The sequence below is a fragment of the Papio anubis genome, chromosome 19 (assembly GCF_008728515.1).
Source record: "Papio anubis isolate 15944 chromosome 19, Panubis1.0, whole genome shotgun sequence".
NCBI lineage: Eukaryota > Metazoa > Chordata > Mammalia > Primates > Cercopithecidae > Papio > Papio anubis.
In genome coordinates, this window is record NC_044994.1 from 5,772,257 (window position 1) to 5,799,189 (window position 26,933).

Sequence of the window (26,933 nt, forward strand, 5' to 3'; positions counted from 1 at the left end):
CAGGCATGAGAGGAGCAAATAAAACTTTTCACCCAGGACTGACTTCACTTCACAGCTTCCCTCACCTTTTGAATGTGTATACATGAAACCAGGGAAAATGGGATGAAAATGAAAAACACATCATTAGTTTTTCACAGGGGTCAGAAGAAACCAGGTCATTTAAACTGTCACCAGTGAAGCCCTGTTTCACCTGAACAAATGACAAAAAGGGAGCAGGTGCCCTTTTTTGTGGCTGTTCATATCCTACCTAGGGTCAGAACCTGTCACTGACAAAAGGCAAAGCTCATCCAAGCATAGTTCAAAGCCACTTTTGTATAAAGGCTTAAACCACTAGGATGAATTTTTTAGATGCCCCAGGAATTCCTTCTCGTGGCCTGATTAAAAGCAGAGAGGTAATAGGTTTTAGTTCTTTGCTTTGCTCACATTACCCACAGAATACAAATTAATCTCTGCATTGTTGGTGCTGAGGCAGTGTATTGCATACTCTTTTTTATGTTAGGAAAACGTTATCAGCCTCTCACACTGTTACCCTGTGTGACACTGGGAAATTCACTTAACCTGTCTGTGTTTCAGTTTCCTTATCTGTAAAACAAAGATAATCATTGTCCACACTTCACAGAGTTGTTGTGAGGATTAAATAATAATGTAATAAGTATTGTAATAAAACAATAGTTCCTGGCTGGGTGCAGTGGCTCATGTCTATAATCGCAGCACTCTGAGAGGCCAAGGCAAGAGGGTCACTTGAGCCCAGGAGTTTGTGACCAGCCTGGGCAACATAGTGAGACCCTGTCTCTATACAAAATAAGTAAATAATTAGCCGGGCATGGTGGCACATGCTTGTGGTTCCAGCTACTTGGAAGGCTGAGGTGGGAGGATCACTTGAGCCTTAGAGTCACGGCTACAGTGAGCCATGATTGCACCATTGCACTTCAGCTTGGGCGACAGAGCAATACCTTGTCTCAAAAAAAATCAGTTCCTGGCACATCATTAGTGATGTAAAAGTTGTTGTTGTTGATGATATTAACCAGTGATTTTTAAATTAAATACTAAAGAGAACCGACCGTGCATAAACTCCACGCTGGGGTTTTATACATGTGCAGATGGGTTGGAAATATCTAACTGGGCCCAGTTATTTAGATGAGAAGACTTTCCAATAGATGTTCCTGTCCTTTCTCGTCACACTCTTCTTTCTGGGCATAATAGTTTATATCAGCTGCCAGACTCAGCACCAGTAAAACTGCATGGTTTATCATGGCAAGCCCTTAGTGTTTCTCCATCTTCAAAATGAGAATGACTTCTGTGCTGTCTACCTTCACTGTGTTGTACGAGAGCCAATGACAGTGTGTGTGAAAGTTCTTTATAAACAAGGAAAGCCTATGCACATGGAAGGTAGTATACTGGGCCCTCAATTACTACACTTTGATTGACGAATAAGGATGATCTAAGATCTATGACAGGGTTTCTCATGAAGCTCTTTTATTTAGTTTTATCAAATAGGACTAAAAGTTCACAATTTACACATAGGTCACATTTTTATAAAAATCTTTTTCTGATTGGAACTTTTACCTATTCTCTATTTTAGGTGAAATGACTAGGTAGGTTGATAATCTCTAAAAATTCTCCTTGTAGTCACGGGATCAGTAGCAGGGCAGATCTTACGAGGCAATCTCAATATACCGTACCAGAAAATATGAGTATTACAGCCATGTCTGAGCCTGTGCTCCTAGGAACTGGGAGACCCAGGAAATGACCTGATGGAAGGTCCCTGACACCAGTCAGATCCCCTCTGAGAGTTGCTTTGTATCTGCAGGTCTCCTGGTGACTTCCTTGATCGAAGTGCGGGCAGAACACCAGGGCTGCCTGACAGCGAGGGCCCCTGGGGCAACAGGTCACGCTGTACCCTCTCATTCCACTCCTGCATCCTGAACTAGGGGAAACAACTTCCTACACAAAAGCAGTCTTCTGACCAGAATAGCCCGACTGCCCTGTCCCCTGGGGACAGGAGACCGGATGAGGCTTTTTCCTGTCCGGAAGCAGGGTTCCATCTACAAAACCAGTGGCTGCAGCCACGGTGTAGACATAGTAACCACCTGCCCACACACATATTGGCAATAGTTTTCAGACTGGTTAATCATCTCTAGAAAAAGCAAAAAGCCAATTTATGAAGATTTTATCAGAGCTCTCTGGAGGTCACTGTACAGTCTCTCTACTTTTATTTAAGTCTCCAAGAAGTACTAGAAGAAAATGCTTTCTGTGAACTTTTTGGAGCTGGGAAGTTTTAGAGATCTGCTGGCTCACTCAGTGGGTATGAAATGACACTTCACTGTTTGAATCACAGTCAGTTCAAAGGCACAGGCGGCAGCTCACCAAGTAGCAGCTACTTTCCACGTGAGGGTTCATTAAAGGAGACAGCGTCTGTCCCCGTGTACCTCTTTTTGCCCAGAGCCTTTGAACTAACATTTCATATTAGTTCTTGTGCCTTTGTCTGAGACAACTGTTTTCCTCAGAACACATTTTGGGGGTTCGTCAGATTTTCTAAAACTCAGGGTGGAAATTATAGTACTTTATCATGTTCCCATGGATTTATAGTTCCTTTTTATTTTACTTTCTTTAAAACAAATCCTTTGAAGCTGATCGGTATGTTTCTAAAAACTCAGCTTGACTAATACTATTAAGAAACGTTATGCTAACAATGTCTTTCCTACCTCAGATTGAATTATTGCAACAATGGCGTCCTAGGTCCTTGATCTGTAATAAGGCTGGGTTTCCAACAGAATATGAAAAAAATAAAAACATTTCAATGCTAACATCAAAGAAAAGATCATCTTTAGTCTCTCTTCATCTTTGATATTTTAAAGTTTCCAAATGTTGTGGTTGGAATTGACAATTTCTAGAAGTCATTACTGTCAAGATGAGACAAGCTGCAGAGGAAAACATTCAAACTTATCTCAGTATGTTTTTTAAGCTAACATTTACTGAGTTCTCACTATGAATGAAGTGTTTTGCTAGGGCATTAAACCTCTGAAAGTCATGTACAGTTTTGATGCCCATTTTAGAGATGAGGAGACTGAGGCTTAAAGCTAGAATGACTTAGATGTTATAAAGATAAGGCAGCATAATTAGGCCACAGTCACTCAGCTAGTAGTAACTGGTAGAGCTGTGATTTGTAGGCAAATATTCTCATTTCCAGAGCTCCCTTTCTTACCTATTCTGCTGTATTTTCCATCTCCATCTTTGTCACTTTTTCTACCATAAACTCTCCATCAAATTGTTGTCTAACTTGCCATCCACTGGCCACATGCTACACTGATCTAGTTTAGATAATGATCTAAAAGCTCCCATCTAAATTGTATTCATCCATCAAAGACGTATAAGTTAGGACTGAGACAATCTGTGGATAACAGAAAACCCAGCCAACACTGGGGTAGAACATTGGTTAAGGGCACACTGTCTATTTTCAAAGTCCAGCCTTTCCACTTGCTGAGTTACTTAGGTAAATTATTCAACCTTTCCATGCCTCAGCTTCCTTATCTAAGGATTGGGATAACAATGGTAGTCACTGTTTAAGGTTCACATGAGGATTAAACATGAATTCATATAAACTACCTAGAAAGTGCTAGAAACATTTGCTGTTGTCATTATTTAAACAAATAAAGGGGTTTAGTTTCTCACATTAAAAAAAAATCTGAGGTAGGCAGTCCAGGTGGTGCAGCCACATCACAAAGCCAGGAAGGAACCAGGCTCCTTCTGTCTCCCTGTTTGGACATTTCCTGCATGTCAGTTTCATTCTCCGGGTTGTAAAATATAAGTACCTCCTTCGGCATTCCAGACAGAAGAAAGAGGAAAGGCAACGGACAAAAATGACTTTATTCCAGTGGCCTTTGGATTTTATTCCAGAAGGGAAGGCCTCCTAAAGGTTTTCTCCTACAGCTCATTAGCCACAATGATGCCCTATGGTCATGCTTGCTTCAGTGGAGGGGGAGGTTTAGTCCTTCATTTTCCTCTCCAGTGGAGGAAGGGAGGGGAGAATGGGACTGGGAATGGGTATTGAGTGAACTAACCTTCAGTACTGCCCAACAGGCCCAGCTCAAACCCCACCTACTTGTCTTCCCCAATTATCAACATTACCTGTGCCATTTCTTTGGCACTAATTTTTGGTTCTCTCCGCCTAGGAACCATACTTTTGCATGGTTGGTTTCTCCTCAACCTTCAGGTTCCAGTTAATGTCTTCTCAGAAAGTGATTCTCTAGCCACCCATTGAATATATGTCCCTCCTCTCACTCTCTTTCTTAGCACCTGTTTATTTCCTTTATAATGCTTAATTTTCAGGGTGAGAGAGAGAATATTTGTTGTATTCCTGATAAGCAGGGCTTTCTCCCTGCCCATGGTATAAACGATGGCCCTAGTAAGAGGGCGGGGTACTGTCACCTCAGGAAGGAGGATATACTGTGTAAGCTTACATCAGAGAGGATGTGGAAAACCATCCCCTTTCTACTGCAGTAAATAACTGAAAGAATAAAGGAAATGAGCTGGGTGCGGTGGCTCACACCTGTAATCCCAGCACTTTGGGAGGCCAAGGCAGGCCAAGGCAGGCGGATCACGAGGTCAACAGATTGAGACCATCCTGGCCAACATGGTGAAACCCTCTTTCTACTAAAAATACAAAAATTAGCTGGGCGTTGGGGCACACTCCTGTAGTCTCAGCTACTCGGGAGGCTGAGGCAGGAGAATCACTTGAACCTGGGAGTTGGAGGTTGCAGTGAGCCAAGATCTTGCCACTGTAATCCAGCCTGGCAAAAGAATGAGACTCTGTCTCAAAAAAAAAAAAAAAAAAAAAAGTCGGGGGGAGGAAATGAAATTAAAGCTAAGGGGTAAGGCATCAATGTAGAGCTGTCCAAGAATATCGGGATTCATGGCCCACCTCTAGAGAATAGTCTGAGAAGACGGCAGAGCACTCAAAGAAATCCCAAGTTCAACATGGCACTAATTTAACTAGGTCAGGCATAGTAATTCCATAGCTGCACAGGGCAGTAGCTAGATGTGGAATGAATGAATGAATGAATGATTCTGAAAGATCATTTTGATGGGATGTGACTATTTTGATGGGAAGTGTGATCTTGGCCTCACTACAATATAGCTACAATGTGATGTTTTGCTTCCCTGGAAAGATGATGACCTCTTTAAGGCAGAGACTGCCTTTTTCTTCTTTGCATCCCCTTTGGGATCTCTCACTGAGGCACTTCATGGGTGTGTGTTAATTGATTGAAAATGAGGATGAACATTAAAATAACAGAATCAGGAAGAAGCGAAGGAGTGTAAGTCCCAAGGTGGCCTGCATTTTTCTTCAGAGTGAGCCTTATAGCTCAGCAGAAAAAGAGATTCCAGCAGATGGTACAGGCACATACTGCCTGCTCACTTCTGTGTTTCAGTGCTACTTTAGGGTGGAAGAATAGCCTTGAAGGTAATAAGATTCCCAGGGAACATCTGAGATTTAAAAAATCAGTATTTAACCCTAAGCAATAGAGCTTCGTGCTTAGATCATGACTTGTATCATACACATCCTTACCAGGGAACTAAGCTGGTGTCTTGAAATCTTGATTGAACTTTTATATTTCATTTTGTTTCCCTACCAAAAGATTTACTTGGATTTTTTAAACAAAAATATTTGCTTGGTAGAAATGTAGATGTCGTATTCCTGCATAATACTGTCATTTTTGTCAAATTTCACAGATATTCAATCGGCAACCAGAATCAGCCCTAGTGCCCTCTTGTTCTCATTGTCCTCTCTATGTTCAGATAGCTCTATCAGGCCACGTGACTCACAGATGCTTCTCTTGGGAATTCACAGTCCTGATTCCACCCCTTGCTATCAGTGTGACCTTGGGACACACAGGAACCTCTCTGATCCAGTTTCCACTCAGGTTAAAGGGATTAACAATACCTGTACTTGCTGATTTGTGAAAGAATCAGAAGGATGAAATGAGATGTATGTGAAACACTTAGTGTGCTGTTAGGTGCTATGTGGATGAAAATTATGACTTATGAATATTACCATTAGCCTCTACTTTAGGCCCTTTTTATAGGAAAAGATAGAGCAGAAAAGTCAAATAATTTATCAGGGCTTTGGGTTTAAAATGGCAGATTGAACTCACACTTTTACCTTTACCTCCTCCTGAAAGCTTAAAATAATAACAATAGAAGGATAAGGGAAGTGTAATTAAGCCACAAAGGCAAAGAATGCAAGAGAAGTCAACAGCAACAAACTTTTGAGAGTCGAAAAGCAGGAAAAAAAGTGTGGCAACTGACTCAAGAGAGCAAAGAAAAACGAATCCATAGCCAGCCAGCATCTGGGAGACCCAAGAAGTGTTCTGATCTGCACAAAAGAAGTGCCAAAGGCCTCAGGAGTTGGAGCTTAAAGTAGGCTGCAACCAGGAGGACTGGTTAAATATTTTTTAATGTAGTGAACTGCCCTTCCCCCAAATTATCCGTTGTCCACTTAGCTGAGGTGAGTTGAGGCCTCTTAACCACTCTGGCTGAAGATGAGAGGTTAATTCTCTGACAAAGTTTTAACAGAAGGTGTTCCCACTAGTGGAGACTCTGGCACAACTGAGGTTGTGTGCCTCAGTTGAAAATAAGTTTATGTGACAGAGCAAGTGATGGATGTTGAAACATCTCAACCCTTCTTTCCTCTCACCTCTCAGAATGCTGACAGTCAGCCTTTTCCCCTCCACATACATCAAAAATTGAGAAGCAGAAATATCATTTGACCCAGGAATCTCATTACTGGGTATATAACCGAAGGAATATAAATCATTCCATTATAAAGATACATGCACATGTGTGTTCATCACAGCACTATTCACAATAGCAAAGACATGGAATCAACCCAAATGCCCATCAGTGATAGACTGGATAAAGAAAATGTGGTACATATACACCACAGAATTCTATGCAGCCATAAAAAGAAACAACATCGGCTGGGTGCAGTGGCTCATGCCTGTAATCCCAGCACTTTGGGAGGCCGAGGCAGGCAGATCACGAGGTCAGGAGATTGAGACCATCCTGGCTAACATGGTGAAACCCTGTCTCTACTAAAAATACAAAAAATTAGCCAGGCATGGTGGTACACACCTGTAGTCCCTGCTCCTTGGGAGGATGAGGCAGGAGAATCTCTTGAACCTGGGAGGCGGAAGTTGCAGTGAGCCAAGATCGCACCACCACACTCCAGCTTGGGCAACAGAGCAAGACTCCGTCTCAAAAAAAAAGAAACAACATCATGTTCTTTGCAGGGACATGGATGGAGCTGGAAGCCGTTACTGTCAGCAAACTAATGCAAGAACCAAAAACCAAACACCACATGTTCTCACTTATAAGTGGGAGCTGAATGATGAGAACACGTGGACACATGGTGGGGCACAACACACACTGGGGCCTCTTAGGGGGTTGAATAGCTAATTAGGAATAGCTAATCCTGGGCTTAATAATACCTAGGTAATGAGTTGATCTGTGCCGCAAATCACAATGGCACATGTTTACCTACGTAACAAACCTGCACATCCTGCACATGTACCCCAGAACTTAAAATAAAATTTTATGAAAAAAATAAAATAATGCCCACTTTTAAATAAGAGTGGAAAACCAGAGACCCCACCCCCAGCAAGAAAACTGGGGAAAAACCCTAATAAAAAATAAATATGGCCAAGTGCAGTGGCTCACGTCTGTAATCCCAGCACTTTGGGAGGCCGAGGCAGAAGGATCACTTGAGCCCACGAGTGCAAGACCAGGCTGGCCTACATAGTGAGACCCCCATCTCGAAAAAAGATTTTTTTTAATTGGCCAGGGGTGATGGCATATGCCTGTGGTCTTAGCTAGTCAGGAGGCTGAGGTGGGAGGACCTGAGCCAAGGACGTCTAGGTTGTAGTGAATTGTGATCGTACCACAGCACTCCAGCCTTGGTGACAGAGAGAGACCCTCTCTCAAAAAAAGTATAGAATTTGGGATACAAGAGATTCAACATAATAGAGGCCAAAAAAGTTCTCAGGCTTATAATACAGGGATGAGAACTGTGCAGAAAAGTTAGTGAAAACTGGATTGGATCAGAGGATCCATGAGAGATGTCGTCAAGAAGATGAAATTGACAGAACACTTAATATGCTAGACATAGTGAGGAGATATAAATATTTATGCGTAGAATTTGGAATGAATTGGTGGTAGAAATTAGATGATTAGAACTTAAGCCAGCAAAAACAAGTCTATTATTAACTCTAAAATGTTAAGAAGGAAAGGAAATGTTACCACCTTATACAATAGTGTCTCAGCTACAAACAGCATGGGTTGTCATAATAATGTTAACAATGAATATTTCCCTGACCAAAAGTATCATAGAACTCTATTGAGAGGACAGAAGTGTGGCGTTTCTGCAGTATGGGAGTAGAGAGGTGGTTGTGGTGAGGGGTGTTAGAAAAATAAAGAGCTGAATTCTTATCTCCCAAGGTGGGAGTCAATGGCAAAGTCCTAAATTAACAGTATAAACATGATAGTTAGAGATGTGAAGGTCTATACCAACGTAAATGGCCAACAAAGTTGAAATTACTATCTCTCAGAAAGGGAAATGCATATGTGTGTGTTTCGGTTGTGGATACTGCATTCATTACTAGAGATTTTGAGCATATGTAACTTCAATACAGCTATAAACTAAATTTCCTAAAAAGTCAACTAAATTGCCAAACTACATTTTTGGGACAAGGGACAAAATTATAGGTTCTCACCTTGAATTTTTTCTTTGTTCATTGAATTATACAACTTGCCCCATTTCTAAGAGCTCAAGGTACTGAATCTACAAACGAATAGTGGCCAGAATCTGTATAAAAATATAACTTTGATGCACAATCTCCTGCAACCAGCTGGGGAAGCCAAATAGTTTTCTGTATTAACCAGTCTGTGAAAGCAGTCTGCTGTAACTCTGACCTATAGGAAGTCAGACTACTCTCTCTAGCAACCAGTGCAGGAAATTAAAAAATAACCTCTGTAGCATTCAGCCCCAAAAGTCCAGAACTTGATTAATAACTGACAGCTTTCCTAATTTTTGTTCCTGCTTCCAACTTAGGATCAATCAGAGAAAGCCAAATACACGATCCAAACGAATCACATAGGATGCCCTGCTCCCAGTTAGCAGCCTCCAATTTCCCTGGCTAGTGGCCTCCAATCAGGGCACACCTGGAGCCTACTTTTTCTCCACTATAAAGTCTTCCCACTACTCTGCTTGCCTTCGAGTCTTGGCAAAATACAAGTGATGGTGGCTGACTCCTTTGCTATAACAGGCTCTGTATAAATATCCTTTGCTTGTTCTCATTTGGTTGGTCTTCATTTACTTCTACATACTATTTTTAGGTATTGCAAATTTTTAAATATTGAGAACCATTTGATTTGTCAAAAATTGATGCCCACTAAACCAATGATTCAAGTTCAAGAAGATGTAATCATTTCCTGAAAAAAATCCTTACATTTATCCACCCACATGTTGCATTCTATTTCCATGTGCAAAGTGCTACACTGGGTATTACAGAAAATACAAAAATAAATTAGACGATTTGAGTATTTCACTTAATTGGATTTAATAATTTCATAGTTTCTTAAATTCAGATAATCAAAGTTATCTTAGGATTAGGAACTCGAAGCTATAGTCATACTTTTAAGAAAATGGAACGTAATTTTAAAAAGCAAGTTGCCAAAATGAGAGATCAAGTTGTACTTTTGTTTTGTTTTGTTTTGTTTCGTTTTTGAGACGGAGTCTTGCTCTGTCCCCCAGGCTGAAGTGCAGTGGTGCTCTCTCGGCTCACTGCAGCCTCTGCTTCCCAGTTTCAAGCAATTCTCCTGCCTCAGCCTCCCGAGTAGCTGGGACTACAGGCACCCGCCACCACGCCCAGCTAATTTTTATATTTTTAGTAGAGACGGGGTTTCACCATGCTGGCCAGGCTAGTCTCGAACTCCTGACCTTGTGATCCACCCACCTTGACAAACTCCCAAAGTGCTGGGATTACAGGAGTGAGCCACAGCTCCCAGCCGTATTTTGATATTTTTTATTTTACATTTTATCTCACATAGTCCAATTAAAATTTTCATACTTAACTATCTTGGCATATGTCTAAAATTTGCTTTTCTTCCCCCTTGAAATCTTACGTTAACTACTACAAATACAAGTATTAATTGTATTTCATTTACCCACTGAATTGAACTGAATTTAAAACTGAATTGCAGATGTCCCACGAAGGGGCACATATGATTATGGAAAATTATTCTATTGAAAATAACAGTAGTTTTTATAATGATATAAATCTAAGAAAGCAAAATAAATTGAAGTTGGAGAAACAGATGTATTCAGTAAAAAACTACTGTGTGCACGTGGTGAACCAGTCTTTAGCAAGATTCGAATAATGCAATCAGTAGGAATTTGGCTGGCCTGTGGAGTTTTCAAAGGCATGGATGTTCCAATAATAGCTGGAAATTTGTTGTGGACACGAGGCTATTAAGCCTGTCTCCTGCTGCATTCAATATAGTGGTAAAAACTATTATTAAATAACTGATTTTATAGCAACTGTTACAATTATTTGTCCAAAGTATAAATTAAAGTTTATGATGGGTGCAAATGTACATCTTAAAATGTATAATACTAATTTAGGCTCCTTTCACGTTTTAAAATAACAACTCAGATGAAAGAACAGTGACTACCAAAATAAGAGCAAATTAATAAGGCTGACAGGAAGACTTTTCGAAAGTGTAAAACATTAAATGTGCCTTTACTTTTCAAACACAGAGTCCTACAATTATCAGGGGTCTTGTCCCTTGCTGAGTGCACACAACTTCCATTAGCAGTAATGGCCATGACGCACATGAAACCCCGAGAAACAATTAAGGAGCACAAATGACGGATCTGGTCCCGGAGCCTCCTGGGTCACGTGTTGACACCCACCACACCTGGTGAGGTAGAACCGGAACTGATTAACCCACTGATGCCAGTCAGTCTTTCTAGCCGTTGCTTCTACCTGTATCATTTCCTCCCTTGAAGCCCCTGAAATCAAACTTGTCAATTTATAAAAGACAAAATTCTTTCGTAAATGAAAAGCCTCACACTTAGGCACGAGCAAAGCTTCTCTGGTGCCGGGATAGGAACTGATCCCATTTTCTTTCCCTAGTTTGTTCCCTGCATCAGAATGATTTCAAACTTGGAAAGCCTTTTATCACTGAAGCTTTTTAGAAAGGACAGATTGCCAGGCCCTGCCCGATGTTCACAGAGTCTCTTGAGGCTGGGAGTTGGCAGTGCGTTTCCTGAAGACCTTCATGAGGCTGGGGGCTGGGGTGTGAGCAGGGTCTGAGAAGCAGTAGCACTACCCTGTGATATTTAACTCAGTATTCAGCAAAAAGTGAAAGCACATAATACGTATCTGAGGATAGAACAATTTTAAGGAGGATTTTAAAGTATATTTTTATACATACATTATACATTATATATACATAAATATGTATATTATATATATTATAGACATATATATTCCTGAAAATTCTCAGGAACAACTTGACTCTACCTTTGACTAAAAGTAAATATTCATAGTAATAAAATGCACACATGGGTATTCCAGAGCATGGAGTTTAAATTAAAAATATTAAAAGTCCCTAAGATTGTTAATAGACCCAATGTGAGATGCATATAAAACACACACAGTTATTTGGAAAATGAAAATTTTTAGGAGAATAGAAGAGTTGGAATCCACTCTAGAAGTCATATAATCTAGGTTTTTAAAAAAAAAAAAAAAAAATCTGTTTGATCATCATCATCATCTGGGGGGGATTTGTAGAAGGATCAGTTACGAAAATCTCCTCCCTAACTACTGAATCTAAATTTCAGAGAGTGGCCCTAGGACTCTGTATGGTTTAAAATTTTGAAAACACATCCCATGACTCATGTGGGAATTCTAATTTTTCTTCCCAAGAGTCCTTGTTCTTTCAGTGCGTCCTTGGATGGTGTGGCTTCCTGCAATTGATTGTCTGGTCACTGTCCTTTGAATAAATCTGTCTGCCTGGTTCTCACTGAAAGCGCAGGGGCAGGTGCGGAGTTGAGAGGTGGCATCTTTCCCCAGGTTCTGGACTGTGGTCTACCAGAGCACCAAGATCCAGTTAACTATTTGGCAATGTTTTTACATTTTTGGCTCATATTGATCTAGCAAGCGGTTAACCAAAAATGTTGACTTTTGTTTGTTTGTTTTTAAAGTATTGTTAAGCCATAGTTTCCCCGTCTTTTGTTTGTGAATTTGAATGTTAACCTAGTGCAGAGGCCACTTAAGGTTGGTCTTGTTACATTTAATTCAAGATTCAGGTTTTCAGGTTCATTTTGGATTTAATCTTTTAATATGTTAATCTGTGCCTCTCCCTGCTAGTGTCAGGCTTGGATGTGTACAGAAGCCATTTCTGGTCTTACTGAAGTTATTAAGAAACACATTAAAGGAAAGAGAGGTGTAGGCACATCCCTAAAGTCTCCTTTCTGCATGAACAATAGTTGTCGCCCTCTTCGATCGAGTTTTCACCTGGCCACACACTTGCCACATGTCTAACCATTCAGCCCAGGCTTCCCCATCTTGTTAATAGAAATTCCATAAGAAAGGCCTGTACAGTTGCCTTCCTTGAAATTAAATCTTGACACCTACCTTGTTTAACATTACCCCAAATCTCTGTATCTGCAAGGTATATTTTATTTTATATGCTCAGAATATTTTATGTGAAAAGCGTAGCTGTCAGTAGATGCATTCCCCATTTCACAACCTCTTTTTAAAATTTTCTTTTCATAGAAACACTTTTACCAAAGTAAAATTTCTTATGAGATTCTTTTTTCTAAATTTCCACCAACATACACTTCTCCTTTCGTGACAATCTTCTAGCTGGTCCAAAGGCCACAGTGTCTGACAGTAATTCGCCGAGGTACCACATTTCAATTGCTTCAGCACATTTCAATTAGGAGACCTTTGAGGTGAGAAAGAAAAAGAAATGGAGTGGGAGTCAGGTGATGCTAAAAGAAAAACAACATGAAAGGCCAGGATAAGGAACATCTTTGGACAATGGAAAAAGGAAAAATAAACCTCACAAGAAGTCTCAGGAAGACCTTGACTCTACCTTCAACTCAAAGTAACTTCATAAAATGCACACATGTGGGTATTCCAGAGCATTGGGTTTAAATAAAAATTTCCCAGATCCCTAAGATTATGAGTGGACCTAATGTGAGATACTTTTTCAGAAGTTTTAGTCTAATAGTGAAGATGTAATTTATATTAGGCTTTGTGTTGGCAAAAAGAAAAAGAAAAAACGTCTTAAGCAAGAAAGGGAATTTACTGGCTTACGTAATTTGTAGTCCAGACATTGGCCTCACTTGGGTGGGCTTGAATCCTACAGTGATGTCATCAGGCCCCTGTTTCCTTCTGTCTTGCTGAGCTACTTTCTCCCTCGCTGATCCCATTCGCTGGTGGGTACTCTCCTCTTAATATCAATATATCTGCAGACTCACACACTCAGAGCATCCAGAATAAAAGAAACAATATTTCCTCTCATTAATTCTAAGTACAGTTGGCTGAATAACAGTTGCCTAAAGATACCAGGTTCTAATCCTGGGACAAGCAAATGCTACCGTATGAGGAAAAAGCGGTCTTCAAAGATGTGATTACTTTAAGATTCTTGACATGGGAGATTTAGTCTGGATATTGCAGATGTCCCCCAAACGCAATCACAGATGTCTTTATAAGAGAGAGGCAGAGGGAGACCCCACACACAGAACAGGAGGAGGCAGTGTGACTATTGAGGCAGAGATAGGAGTGATGGGGCCACAAGTAAGGGAATGCCTGCAGCCACCAGAATGAGCAAGGAACAGCCTCTCCCTTAGAGCCTCTGGAGGGAGCGTGGCCCTCTGACAACTTGGTTTTGGCTCCATAAAACAGATTCCAGATTTCTGGGCTCCAGAAATGCAAGGGAATAATTTCAGTGACTTGACGCCACCAAGTTTGTGGTAATTTGTTGCAGCAGCCACGGGAAATTAATACACCAGGTAATGCGAATGGTGCTGGTTTGACCAACCTGAGTCACAAGGCTACTTCTGAGCTAGTCGCTGCACACTGACAAGGTGGGACTGGGTTATAGCAGGCGGAGAGGTTCCTCAAAAGGAAGGCATAACTGGAAATAGACGCAGGAGGGACGAGGGGGCAAAAAACACACACACACAAAAAAACCTTCCTGTTTAAGAGAAAACAGAAAGGTTCAAAGTTAACATTTATACGCAAGAATATTAACATGTTATGGCACTTGAGCTTTCGTGTCGCTGCGATGATGTCAAGCAGCATATTATCAGGAGGCACTGGGTTAATCAGGGACCACTTGCTAAGGGCAGATTTGTTTTTGTTGTTGATCACTGGGACTTCTCCAAGTCTGACATGTCTCTTTTTGGAAAAGTTGTATGTTAAGATCACACATATTATTCTAATATAAATAAACATACTGTGTTATTAGGCTAGGGTAATAATTTGTATTTATTTATTTATTTATTTATTTATTTTATTTATTTATTTTTTTTTGAGACGGAGTCTTGCTCTGTTGCCCAGGCTGGAGTGCAGTGGCCGGATCTCAGCTCACTGCAAGCTCCGCCTCCTGGGCTGACGCCATTCTCCTGCCTCAGCCTCCCGAGTAGCTGGGACTACAGGCGCCCGCCACCTCGCCCGGCTAGGTTTTTTTGTGTATTTTTTAGTAGAGACAGGGTTTCACCGTGTTAGCCAGGATGGTCTGGATCTCCTGACCTCGTGATCCGCCCGTCTCGGCCTCCCAAAGTGCTGGGATTACAGGCTTGAGCCACCGCGCCCGGCCAATAATTTGTATTTATTTTCCAACATTCTTCGCAATTAGGTCTAAAATAATGTATTAATAATGCTTGCTACAATAAAAGCTATGCCAGAGTTGATGAAGTCTATAGCACTTGCCACACCTCTCCTTGGATTCTAACTTGGTGGCCTCTGAAGGCTGTGCTCCAGGATGGCTCTGCCTCTTGTGCGGGCTTTGGCCTTGGGTAACTTACACTTTCCAATGTCAGATTCTTTATATGTAAAATGAGGATAAATGACTTTGCAGCATTTGTTTTGAGGATTATCTTTAAAAAAAAAAAAATGTGTGACGGTATCTAGCAGAGTGCCCAGCACAAAGATGCTAGAAATACTCTATTGTGAATCCATAATCCAGTAAGCACAGTTTACCTCATTATTCCCTACATTTGTCTGTTTGTGCTTACCCACACTGAAGGTCTTCCAATGGCTCGTTTCTACTCCAAAAGATCTACTTGTAGCTTCCACTTGGCTCAGCACGTTGGCGAGCAGAGGAGCCTGATGTCAGGTGTGCACTGGACGTCTTAGCATGTTCTCTCCCTTTTCAAACCTTTGTAAAATGCAACATAAGATCAGTGTCAGTTCCAAGTCATGCAGGGCTAAACCTGCTTATTTATTCCAAAACTGTTTTAGATGCTAATAAGATTTCTTTAATATGACCAGGCATCACAGCCCACCTCCCCAACCTGAGATGGCTCATTTGCCTTTGTTGTGAAACTGTCAGACTTTAGTTTGAAGATTCAAATTAATAGGATCTATTAGTTAGTTCTCAGCTCTTTCATCATTTACTCTAAAAAGCTGTGGTAGGTAAGTCAGGCATAATCTCCCTTTTGGACATTTTGCTGGAGGGAAGAGGAAAGCGAGCATCGCTTGATGCATACGGAAGAGCAATCCCCAGTTAGGGGCACATCAGCCTTGTCTCTTGTTCCTGTGAGCCAGTGAGCTGCCTCTGGACCAGTCGGCAACTCAGCAGCAGCTCTGAGTTCCGAGGGACATTTGGGAAATCTCTGGCCAGGCTGGACAGGTTTGGGGGGGTTGTATTACTTCATCTTTGCCCAGGAAATTTTAGAATTCAGTTGCAGGGCTCTCAGAATTGTTTGATTGCTAGCCTTTGTTCTTTAATGAATATCTGCTTATATTCAGGATAGCTGTCACTCCAAACATTATAAACCACATCTAAAATAAATTTTACTGGGCTTCAGGGGCTTGGGGAGATACAGAGATGAAATGCAGAGAGATGACTTTTATAGATGTAATTTAAACGTTTGCTAAAATTTAAATAATGGAAGCTTACTATTTAATGAGGAATTTTATCCACTTTGTATATATAATTTATAGCTTGTTGCATATCACAAGATCTCACTCGTCCTACAGGAATACTTTGCATTCTGGAAATAGGTATACCAAAACCCCAAAGCATTAGAAGTAGTGGGATCATGAACAACTTTTCATTTCTTCTTTTTTCCTAGGCACGTGTCCTTAAAATTCTGTATTTAACAAATGTTATGTTCATAACATGAAACATTTTGATTAATGCTTAAAAAAATTAAGAACTTTAAACAGAAATAGCAATCATGAATATGCAGCATAATGTTAGCCTTTATAGGTTAAAGCTGGAAACATTTCTAATAGCAGAAAATTGTTTAATTAAAATCTCCTATCCATACAGTAGAATGCAGTGATCCCTTACTTAATAAGTATATGCATTCACTTTGGGGGGAGGGAGGAAACACACTTTAAAAATTTACACAAATTTTTCTGATTATCTTGTTTTTTCATTGTCTGGTCAACAAACCGTCCATTTGACTCAATTCCAATCTTCACCAAAAACAAGTACCTTCCATCTAGGACCCAGATGGAAGGCTCACATTATGAGAAACAAGAATGATGTTAATTAAAAGAACACCAATGTACATTATCAGGGGCCTCTTCTGAAAGTCTGACATTACTACAAACAGCCACCTTGAGACCTAGATGAAAGGGTCCTTTAAATGACGTGGAATTAATGTTGTATATATCCAGACATATTTGAAATTCGCAAATTGATGTGAACATGACAGGGTAGAATTTGCAAGTATTTTATCTCTGAGGTTGGATAATAAAAATATGGTTCTAATAAAAAAGTAGGCAAAACTCCTTCAGAACAAAAAGTGATTGTGTCAAGCACTGTGAATGATTGTAAAATATGGGAACTCAAGATTTAGCAAAGCAGTTCCAAAGGTTAAGTCCATTTCTTGTGAATGAGTGATGCACTCATGCGGTTACCAAGTGATCAACCTGACGAAAAGGAGAGCTTTGCTTCCACGGAGGGTTCTCCTCAGGTTGTTGTCCTCGTGGCTGGGTAGAGGAATGCCATGCTCTAGGAAAGAAGTTATCCAGTGTGGTAGGAATCCAGGACCATGACTAGAGGGACAGAATCACCTAGCCATGGTGATTAAAGTTTGCAGATAATCTAGGCTTTGTTACTTGAAGGCAGAATAGACCAAAGTGACAGATGTTTATATCCTATCTTCTTAAGTCTTCAAACACTACATATAACGAGTGAGCAGAAATGAAAAGTTACGGAGCATAAATGGAACCAATACTTAATGGAATATTTATTTTCTACGTAGCTCTGTTGTAAAAATTAAAGTTATATTAAATGTACTGATGGCAGTCAAAGTTTAATGATTATAATTTTTACTTTGCTTTAGTATAGATTTTTTTTAATGTTTCTGATAATTTTATCCTTTTTTTTGAGACAGAGTCTCTCTCTGTCACCCAGGCTGGAGTGCAGTGGCACAATCTCAGCTCACTGCAAGCTCCACCTCCCGAGTTCATGCCATTCTCCTGCCTCAGCCTCCTGAATAACTGGGACTACAGGTGCCTGCCACCACACCCAGCTAATTTTTTGTATTTTTAGTGGAGATGGGGTTTCACTGTGTTAGCCAGGATGGTCTTGATCTCCTGACCTCAAGATCCACCCTCCTCGGCCTCCCAAAGTGCTGGGATTACAGGTGTGAGCCGCGGTGTGCCCAGCCCTTATTTTATCCCATTTTTATACCAAGAAACTAAAGATAGGAATACCCATTTATGTCATTATTTTTAGATCATATACATAAAAATTGCAATTAGATACATCACACACTGTATTCTTGCTTTTCCATTTGTTCTCACCTGAAAAATCTAATCAGTCATCTGTGTAACCAAAACTAGGCCTCATCATTCACCCAAAGAGAGTCTAGGCTGCATATCAGAAATGGAGTGTAGTTAATCTTTCTTGTTTTATCAGTGTGGTCTCTAAGCCAGCAAGCTCCTTAGGAAGGGATCTAAGTAATTCATTCACTGTGATCTTTTTAATGAAAACTAAAAGACTCAGAGAGAATGGCACAGAATTTTTAACCCACTCTGGCTACTCTTTACATTGTTCTTACAACCTTTCTACCAACTCAGGACCTATGCTACTTCATAAGAGCTGCAAGCCACAGAAGACATCAGATGTGACATGAAAATTCATGGTAACATGAAGAAAAATCTCCATTTGGCCATAGTTCCAAAGAGAAGCTTCTATTTAGTTTCAATATTAAAGGATATTAAACTTGGCTTCCCCATCTACCACATCTATAAAATACACACTTCCAGGCCAGGCACAGTGGTTCATGGCTATAATCCCAGCACTTTGGGAGGCCAAGACAGATCACTTGAGGTCAAGAGTTCAAGACCAACCTGGCGAAAGTCTGTCTCTACTAAAAATGCAAAAATTAGCCAGGTGTGATGATAAGCGCCTTTAATGCCAGGTTCTCAGGAGGCTGAGGTGGGAGAATCACTTGGACCCAGAAGGCGGAGTTTGCAGTGAGCCCGTAACGCGCCACTGCACTCCAACCTGGGCGACAGAGTGAGACTCTTTCTCTGCCCCCTCAAAAAAGAAGACACACTTCCATATTAACTTATCTTTTATGACTTTAGGTCATATTCTTTATTACTGAAGTAGGTCCAGAATTACAGAACTGGTCCTAGGGAGGATCTTTATTTCCTCCTAGGAACGGAGTCTAGAACTCACACAGGGGCTTCCAGCTACAGACGGACAGGAACATCTTCAAAGTCTGTTTCAGGGACGAGTAACAGAGAAGCTCACAAATCTACCACTGAGTACGTCTGCTTCCTCACGCTTCAGTTTTTCTCTATTATCCACAGTCCCTTACCTCCTCTTTTCTCTCCTCTCCCACGTGACTCTAAATCAGTTTTTATATCACAGGCATAGCTAGAATTAGGCCCCATTGCTGGGGGTGCTTGTGACTGACTCTCCGCTAACTAAGTGATGGCTATTTTTCATTTTTACTTTATTTGGTTTTGGTTTTGGTTTTGGTTTTGGTTTTGGTTTTTAAGACAGAGCTTCACTCTGTCACCCAGGTTGGAGTGCAGTGGCATGATCTCAGCTCATTGCAACCTCTGCCTCCAGGGTTCAAGCGATTCTCCCGCCTCAGCCTCCCGAGTAGCTGGGATTACAGGGGCATACCACCATGCCCAGGTAATTTCTGTATTTTTAGTAGAGATGGGGTTTCGCCATGTTGGCCAGACTGGTCTCGAACTCCTGACCTCAGGTGATCCACCCGCCTCAGCCTCCCAAAGTGCTGGGATTACAGGTGTGAGCCACTACGCCAGGCCACTCTTTTTTAATCATTTAACTTCTTCAGGGACACAGAACTTTATTTTCGTTAAAACTTTGAAATCATCAAACAAACTAAAAGACAAAATCAGAGGATTTCTCTCTTATCTTATTATTTAATGTTATTACTTTTTAGAGGAAATCACATCCATTTGATTTTTTTTTTTTTTTTTTTTTGAGACAGAGTTTCACTCTGTCACCCAGGCTGGAGTGCATTGGCACAATCTTGGCTCACTGCAAGCTCCGCCTCCTGGGTTCACGCCATTCTCCTACCTCAGCCTCCCGAGCAGCTGGAACTACAGGCGCCCGCCACCACACCCAGCTAATTTTTTGTATTTTTTTTAGTAGAGACGGGGTTTCACTGTGTTGGCCAGGATGGTCTCGATCTCCTGACCTCGTGATCCGCCTGCCTCGGCCTCCCAAAGTGCTGGGATTACAGGCATGAGCCACTGCGCCTGGCCCATTTGATCCTTTCTTTTTAGTTCCTACTCTCTGTCTAAATATTGGGTTTTCACATAAAGATGACCACTGTAGCGGGAGACACATATATTTGTACAAATAATAGTAATTCAGAATGAAAAGTGATGTAAAAGAGCATGACTAAGCGCTATTGAATAGAAAGAAGAAGTTATAGTACTGGAGGGAGGACAGAATAAATGAGAAAGTCAAAGGGTGGCAGTTGAGGTAGGCCTTAAACAATGGTTAGGGATATTTACATTACTATTTATCTTTGTATTTCTCTGATGTCAACATTACGTATATACAATATATATGTGTATATGCGTGACAGAATGTAGTCAGATTTTAAGCGTAAAATCTGAACTGTTGTTTTCTTCTTCCCTATTTTGCTGCACTAGAGGAATGAAACGAAAAAATTTTTCCTCATCTCATGGCAGATTAAACCCTCCCTGATCTCGGGGAAAGCGTCACTAGTTTCAGGGATTGCCAGTGATTCGGGCTCTTCGTACAGTGAGCCACCAGATACGCTGTGAAAGCTCACCAGGCAGGATTGGATTAGAGGGAAAAGGCCTGTGCTCTAAAGAGGGGCTGGGCACTCCCTAACTAGGAGAACACACATGCTCAGTGTTTCCAGGGCAAAGAGGACCTTCTTCCTATGCCCTGTGACTCCCTGGGGAGGTGACAGAATTCCAGAGAAGCTATATGGTATATCTAGGCAGGGATAACCACAGACTATTTTCATTAATGACACAGAGATTAGAGAGTGTGTATTAACCATGTCTTTTAAAATCTGTGTTTTTAATTCTTTGACATCTTGAGGCCTTGCTGACTTATATAATAAACTCCCCTTCATATATCCATCTGTCCTGTTAGTTCTGTCCCTTTAAAGAACCCTGACTAATACACCAACCATCCAGTTCGAAGTCTGCACCCCCTAACCACCTCCTTTATGGAATCTTATACTCTGGCTCACTATTCCCCTTTCCTAATCACCCCAAGGCCAGGTACAAGACAACAAGTGGCAAACTTTGTGCCCCAGAGCCCTGAAATTGTTCAAACTGGAAAATTCTTGACCTGCTTACCCTGCCTTGCTTGTTCCTTCCCACAGAAATAACAGTAAATAATAAATGCTCTTGCCCATGCTCTGTCCTCACTTCCTCTGTCTCCTGATCAATCCTTCTGCTTCCCACTGTGGTCCTATGTGGGGTGCCATGCCTTCTGCTTCTAGGAGAAGCAAAATCTGGCATAATTGGAGACTTCAATATCCCATTTTTGATAATGGATAGAACAATTTGGCAGCAGATTAACAAGAAATCAAAGACTCGAGCAATATTATAAGCCAACTAGACTTACAAGATGTTGATAGGGGCCAGGTGCGGTGGCTCACACCTATAATCTCAGCACTTTGGGAGGCTGAGGCGGGCAGATCACGTGGTCAGGAGATCAAGGTCATTCTGATCAACATGGTGAAACCCCGCCTCTACTAAAATACAAAAAATTAGCCAGACATGGGGGCACGTGCCTGTAGTCCCAGCTACTTGGGAGTACTGAGGCAGGGGAATCGCTTGAACCAAGAGGCAGAGGTTGCAGCGAGCCGAGATCGCGCCACTGCCCTCCAGCCTGGATGACAGAGCGAGGTTTCGTCTCAAAAAAAAAAAAAAAAAAAAAGACATTAATAGGATATTCCACCCAACTACAGAGGGGTACACATTCTTTTCAAGTGCAATTGTAGGATTCTCCAAGATAGACTATGTGTTAGGCCATAAAACAAGCCTCAATAAATGTAAAAGGATTGAAATTATACCTAAAATATTTTCCAATGACAATACAGTTATACCCAGAATCAATAAGGAAATCTGAGAAATTCACAAATGTGTGAAAATTAAATACCCTCCTTTTCTTTGAGACAGGGTCTCGCTCTGTTACCCAGGCTAAATGCTGTGGCATGATCATGGCTCACTGCAACCTCCATCTCCCAGACTCAAGTGATCTTCCTACCTCAGCCTCCTAAATAGCTGGGACTACAGGTGTGTGCCATCATGCCCGCTATTTTTTTTTAATTTTTTTGTAGAGATGGAGTCTTGCTATGTTGCCCAGGCTGGTCTTGAACTATTAGATTCAAGTGATCCTCTTGTCTTGGTCTCCTAAAGTGCTGGGATTACAGGTGTGAGCCACCACCACTGGCCTAATAATACATTTCTAAATAATCAATGGGTCAAAGAAGAAATCACATGGGAAATTAATTTTCACATGGAAGAAATTAAATTTTTCATTCAATTCAAAAATTATTTGAATGAAAATTAAACCACAACATCCAAAACTTATGGCATGCAGTTCAGACAGTGCAGTATATAAAGGGAAATTTATAGCTATAAACAAGTATATTTAATACAAAAGAAAAATCTCTAGTCAATAACTGTAACATTCACCTTAAGAAAATAGGAAAAGAGAAAACTAAACCCAATCAAGTAGAAGAAAGAAAATAATAAAGATTAAAGAACAAATGAATGAAATAGAGAATAGAAAACGATAGAGACATCAATGAAACCGAAAGTTGGCTCTTTGAAAAGATCAACAAAATTGGCTAGATCAACAAAATCTTTAGCTAGACTGACCAGGATTTTTAAAAGGGAGACTGAGAGAAAGAGAGAGACAGAGAGAGACAGAGAAAGAAGACTCAAAGTGCTAAAACCAGTAGTGAAATAGGGAGCATCACTACTCTTCTTATAGAAATAAAAAAGGATTTTAAGGAAATACTAATGAAGAACTGTATGCCAAAGGAACCATGGGGTGACTGACAATAGATGACCCAGTAGGAACCAGTATGAACAGTTAATTACTGACAAGAGGGATCCTCCTCTTATCCACACACACTTACACACCTTGACACAGTAATTTAGGTAGAATTACGTGCTGGACAGGGCTGGTGCTTAGAGGTTATATTAGGCTGAGTAACAGAAAATAAAGAATTACAATATTCCTCCTACATTTGAGACTCATACCTACCTCACTATTTTAACATATGAAAATATAGGAAACCTCAGATAATAAAATTAAGATCACTTATAATGATAACATCTAGAGAGATAGCCATTATTACTATTATAAAGTATCTACTTCTCTCCCTACTTATATGTTGTATGTAGAAATATCAGATGTAATTTTATTTTCCAGCATTCAGCTTAATTTTCATTCTAACTCTCAGTCTACAGGTAGCAGAAACAAATCTCAGCCAATTCATGGTTTCCCCCGGGGCCTGGGCTTGCATCTAAAACTTCCGAGGAGCTTGTATGGCTTATATTCCTACCTGCCCGCTTCTCAGCTTCTGATCTATGCAGGAATCCTGACCACATGGTCTCCAGGTCTGATTATCTCTCAGGAACCTTGGACAGGTTGACCGTGTTGCTCTGGAGTTATGGAAAACTCTTACAGTCTACATTCTTTCGCCACAACTGTGCTGTTCTCGTGGATGGGGAAATCATGCTTTCTACTGCTGCTGGACCGTGAGGAATGTGGCCTGGATTCCCAATCCAGATGTCTCTTCTGCTCCTGCAGTTATTGGGCATGGAGAAAATCTGAGACCTTTCAGTTCTTCCAGCTTTGGTTCTGACTTGGGGACACAGGTCCCTTATGACGTCAGATCTCTAAACCAGTCTAGGACTATTATCACAATTATTTTATTGTATGAAAGAAGTATCATTTATTTAACCATTCTCTTGTATATTTAGACTACATTAATCCTTTATGATTATATATTATGCAGTCTTGAATATCTTTGTAATGAAAGCTTTATCCATGTCCATTATTAAGAGAAATTCCTAGAAGGGCAATTTATGTGTCAAAGAATATGCATATTTTTAGTCTTTTCTATATTTTGCCAAATCACCCTCCAGAAGTGTAACCAATCACCTCTCAGCAACAGTGGATAAGAATTCTTACATCCCCACACCATAGATTTAGCAATAAATTATTTACACAGGGCATAGCGTTGCTATATATTTGCACACAATGTCTGTATGCTGTCCATGACTCCATAATAAAAAATATGCTTTGATAATTTGTAATCACTGGAGAACCGCTCATATAGCTAAGGGTTGAAATGATTCTTTTAAAGCTAAAAAATGAGATTATTCATGAAACATGTGACTAAGAGATCACTTCTTGCCAGGGCTTCAACAGGTTAATGATCCACTTTTTTTCCTACTATTCATTGGGTACAGAATTTTTTTAAGTCTGTCATAACAATAATTGTTGACTGTGGTATGCAGAATGGCCCTCCAAAGAAGTTCACACTCAGATTTCTGGATCCTGTGAGCATGCTATATTAAATGGCAAAAGACACTTTGTGAATAAAATTAAGGCTAGAGACCTTAAAAGAGGGTGGGCCCTATTCTGTATTATCCAGGTAAGGGGAGATGAGAGAGATCTGAGAGTGAGAATGGTTAATGCCCTGTTGTTGGCTCTTGTATGTAGACGCCCACATGCAGGAACCAGAGACACCTAGGAACTCAGTGAAGCCCCCAGCTAGCAGCCAGAAAGGATATGAGGACTTCAGTCCTACAACTGTAAGGAACTGGATTTTGCCAACAGCTTGAATGGCTTCCAAGTGGATTCTTTCCAGAGCCTCCAAATAAGAGACCAGCCAGCTGATACCTTGATTTCCTCCTGTACTTCTGACCTATATAACTAAGGCAATACATTTGTGTTGTTTAGGCTTCTAAATTTGCAGTATTAGTTACCACAGTGGTAGGTAATTCTTACATTTACTGAAAAAATAAATGATAAATTATAAATTAAGTAAATGCATGAACGAATGAATTTAAAGGTGATTTCAGAGTGAAAATTATATATTCTTTCCCAAAAGACCAGTGGAATCATAAGTACAGTTAATCCTGAAGGTCCTTAGAATATATTGTTTCACTTTGCTGATTCATGTCAGTTTTGTTCCATCTACAGCTTCTGAAGGAGACGATTACATGAGGTAGCCACCATCTCTCCTGCTGTGAGAATATTTATTATAGTCTTTAGTGTTCAGTGACTGTTTTGTGCTTGTGATTTCCCATGATTATCATTTGAAGAATGTGAACACTTCACATCGGCACACAAACTATTACTGTTCTTAACCGGTGAATTCAGAAATAATCACCTGCATACACTAAATTTTTTCCCAACAGATATTTACTAAACTCCTGCTCTGAGTGTAGTTTCCTGCTAGGTTCTGAAGCTATTACAAAAGAAATACAGATAGCTCCCAAATTAAAAACTGGTTTATGTTCTAGGTTTATTTCCAAGTTAGAAGTTTCTCACTTCGAACATATTTTCACATACAGACCATACTAAAAACATTGACTCTGTAAATAAACCAGCCCACAAAAGCCCATTTAACTCAAAAGTTACTTGAACTGATAATAAAAGAATTTAACTATATTTAAGCATGTATTTTCTATGGCAAAATAAGTTCAGTTTTCCAACTTGTAGTGTTAGAGCTGCAACATCCTGCCAAGAAGAACTAGTCCTTTAGCAGTGACATTAAGGATCAGAGACAACTGAAACATGGAGGAGACAGTCCTGTATTTTTTTTTTTTTTTTTTTGAGACGGAGTCTCGCTCTGTCGCCCAGGCTGGAGTGCAGTGGCCGGATCTCAGCTCACTGCAAGCTCTGCCTCCCGGGTTTACGCCATTCTCCTGCCTCAGCCTCCCGAGTAGCTGGGACTACAGGCGCCCGCCACCTCGCCCGGCTAGTTTTTTGTATTTTTTTAGTAGAGACAGGGTTTCACCGGGTTAGCCAGGATGGTCTCGATCTCCTGACCTCGTGATCCGCCCATCTCGGCCTCCCAAAGTGCTGGGATTACAGGCTTGAGCCACCGCGCCCGGCCGACAGTCCTGTATTTTTAAAAATCATATGTTTGACCACCTTTTTGTCTTGTTTTTAGTTCTCTGTAGCGGGAATGCCTGTTATCCTTATGTTGGGTCATCTTGTTCTCTCTTCCATGTCTACCGCCTTCTCTCCAGTTGCTTTTACTATATCCAGATTTTCTAATTATTATTGTTAAATCTTGCCATCTGTCATCTTAGATATTTCTTCTCCTAAAAACTCTAATTGAGAGATAAGTGGGATTTAGCTTCACAGAGAAGTCAGTGCTCAGATCCAGAACTGAAGTTTCCTTAACTTTTCACGTACTGTTATTAATAAAGGTAATGCTACTCAGAAATCATCTGTGATCTTTAAGACACACCACCCACATCCATGTAACATTTTTCTACTTGGAGACAAATTATATATGTGAACTGTTTCAATATTCAGGTTGTTAGATAATTTATGTAAAATCGTATATACGGTGAGATGATATGGTATAGATATAAACATCAATTACACATAAGAGTTAGTGGTATAGGTAATAAATATTTCAGGAGTTAATAAAATGGGGAACTCAGTTTGTCCTCAGTTCAACCATTCCATAACCCCCAAACACATGAGTGATATTCTCGCTTATAACTGTATTTCTTCCCTGTAAATGCCTCTTCTCTCATCTTTTCTGTCTCTTTATGTTTAAATCTTCTCCACTTCTATGGCCTGGCACAGGCACACACTTTCTAGGAAGGCTTCGCTGGCTGCCCACCCTTAGGTAATCTGTTCTTTCTCTCATTTCCCGTAGCAGTTCGCTGCTACTTTTCTTATGACACAGAAACGTGACGCTGGATAGGTGTGTTTAGGAAAGTGCAAGGATGGACTTTGAGAAAACCAGTTGTTGAATGACTGAGCTAAGTTTAGATGTATATAAAAGACGGAAGCAGAGAGAACATTTTAGACATGGTGAAGACGATTAGAGATGATGAACAAAGGCAGAGAGGCTGGAAGTCAGAGGCTGGCTTTCTGGACAAAGAGGGTTCCTACTGAAAATGCAGACGGTGAAAAGGAGTTGAGGA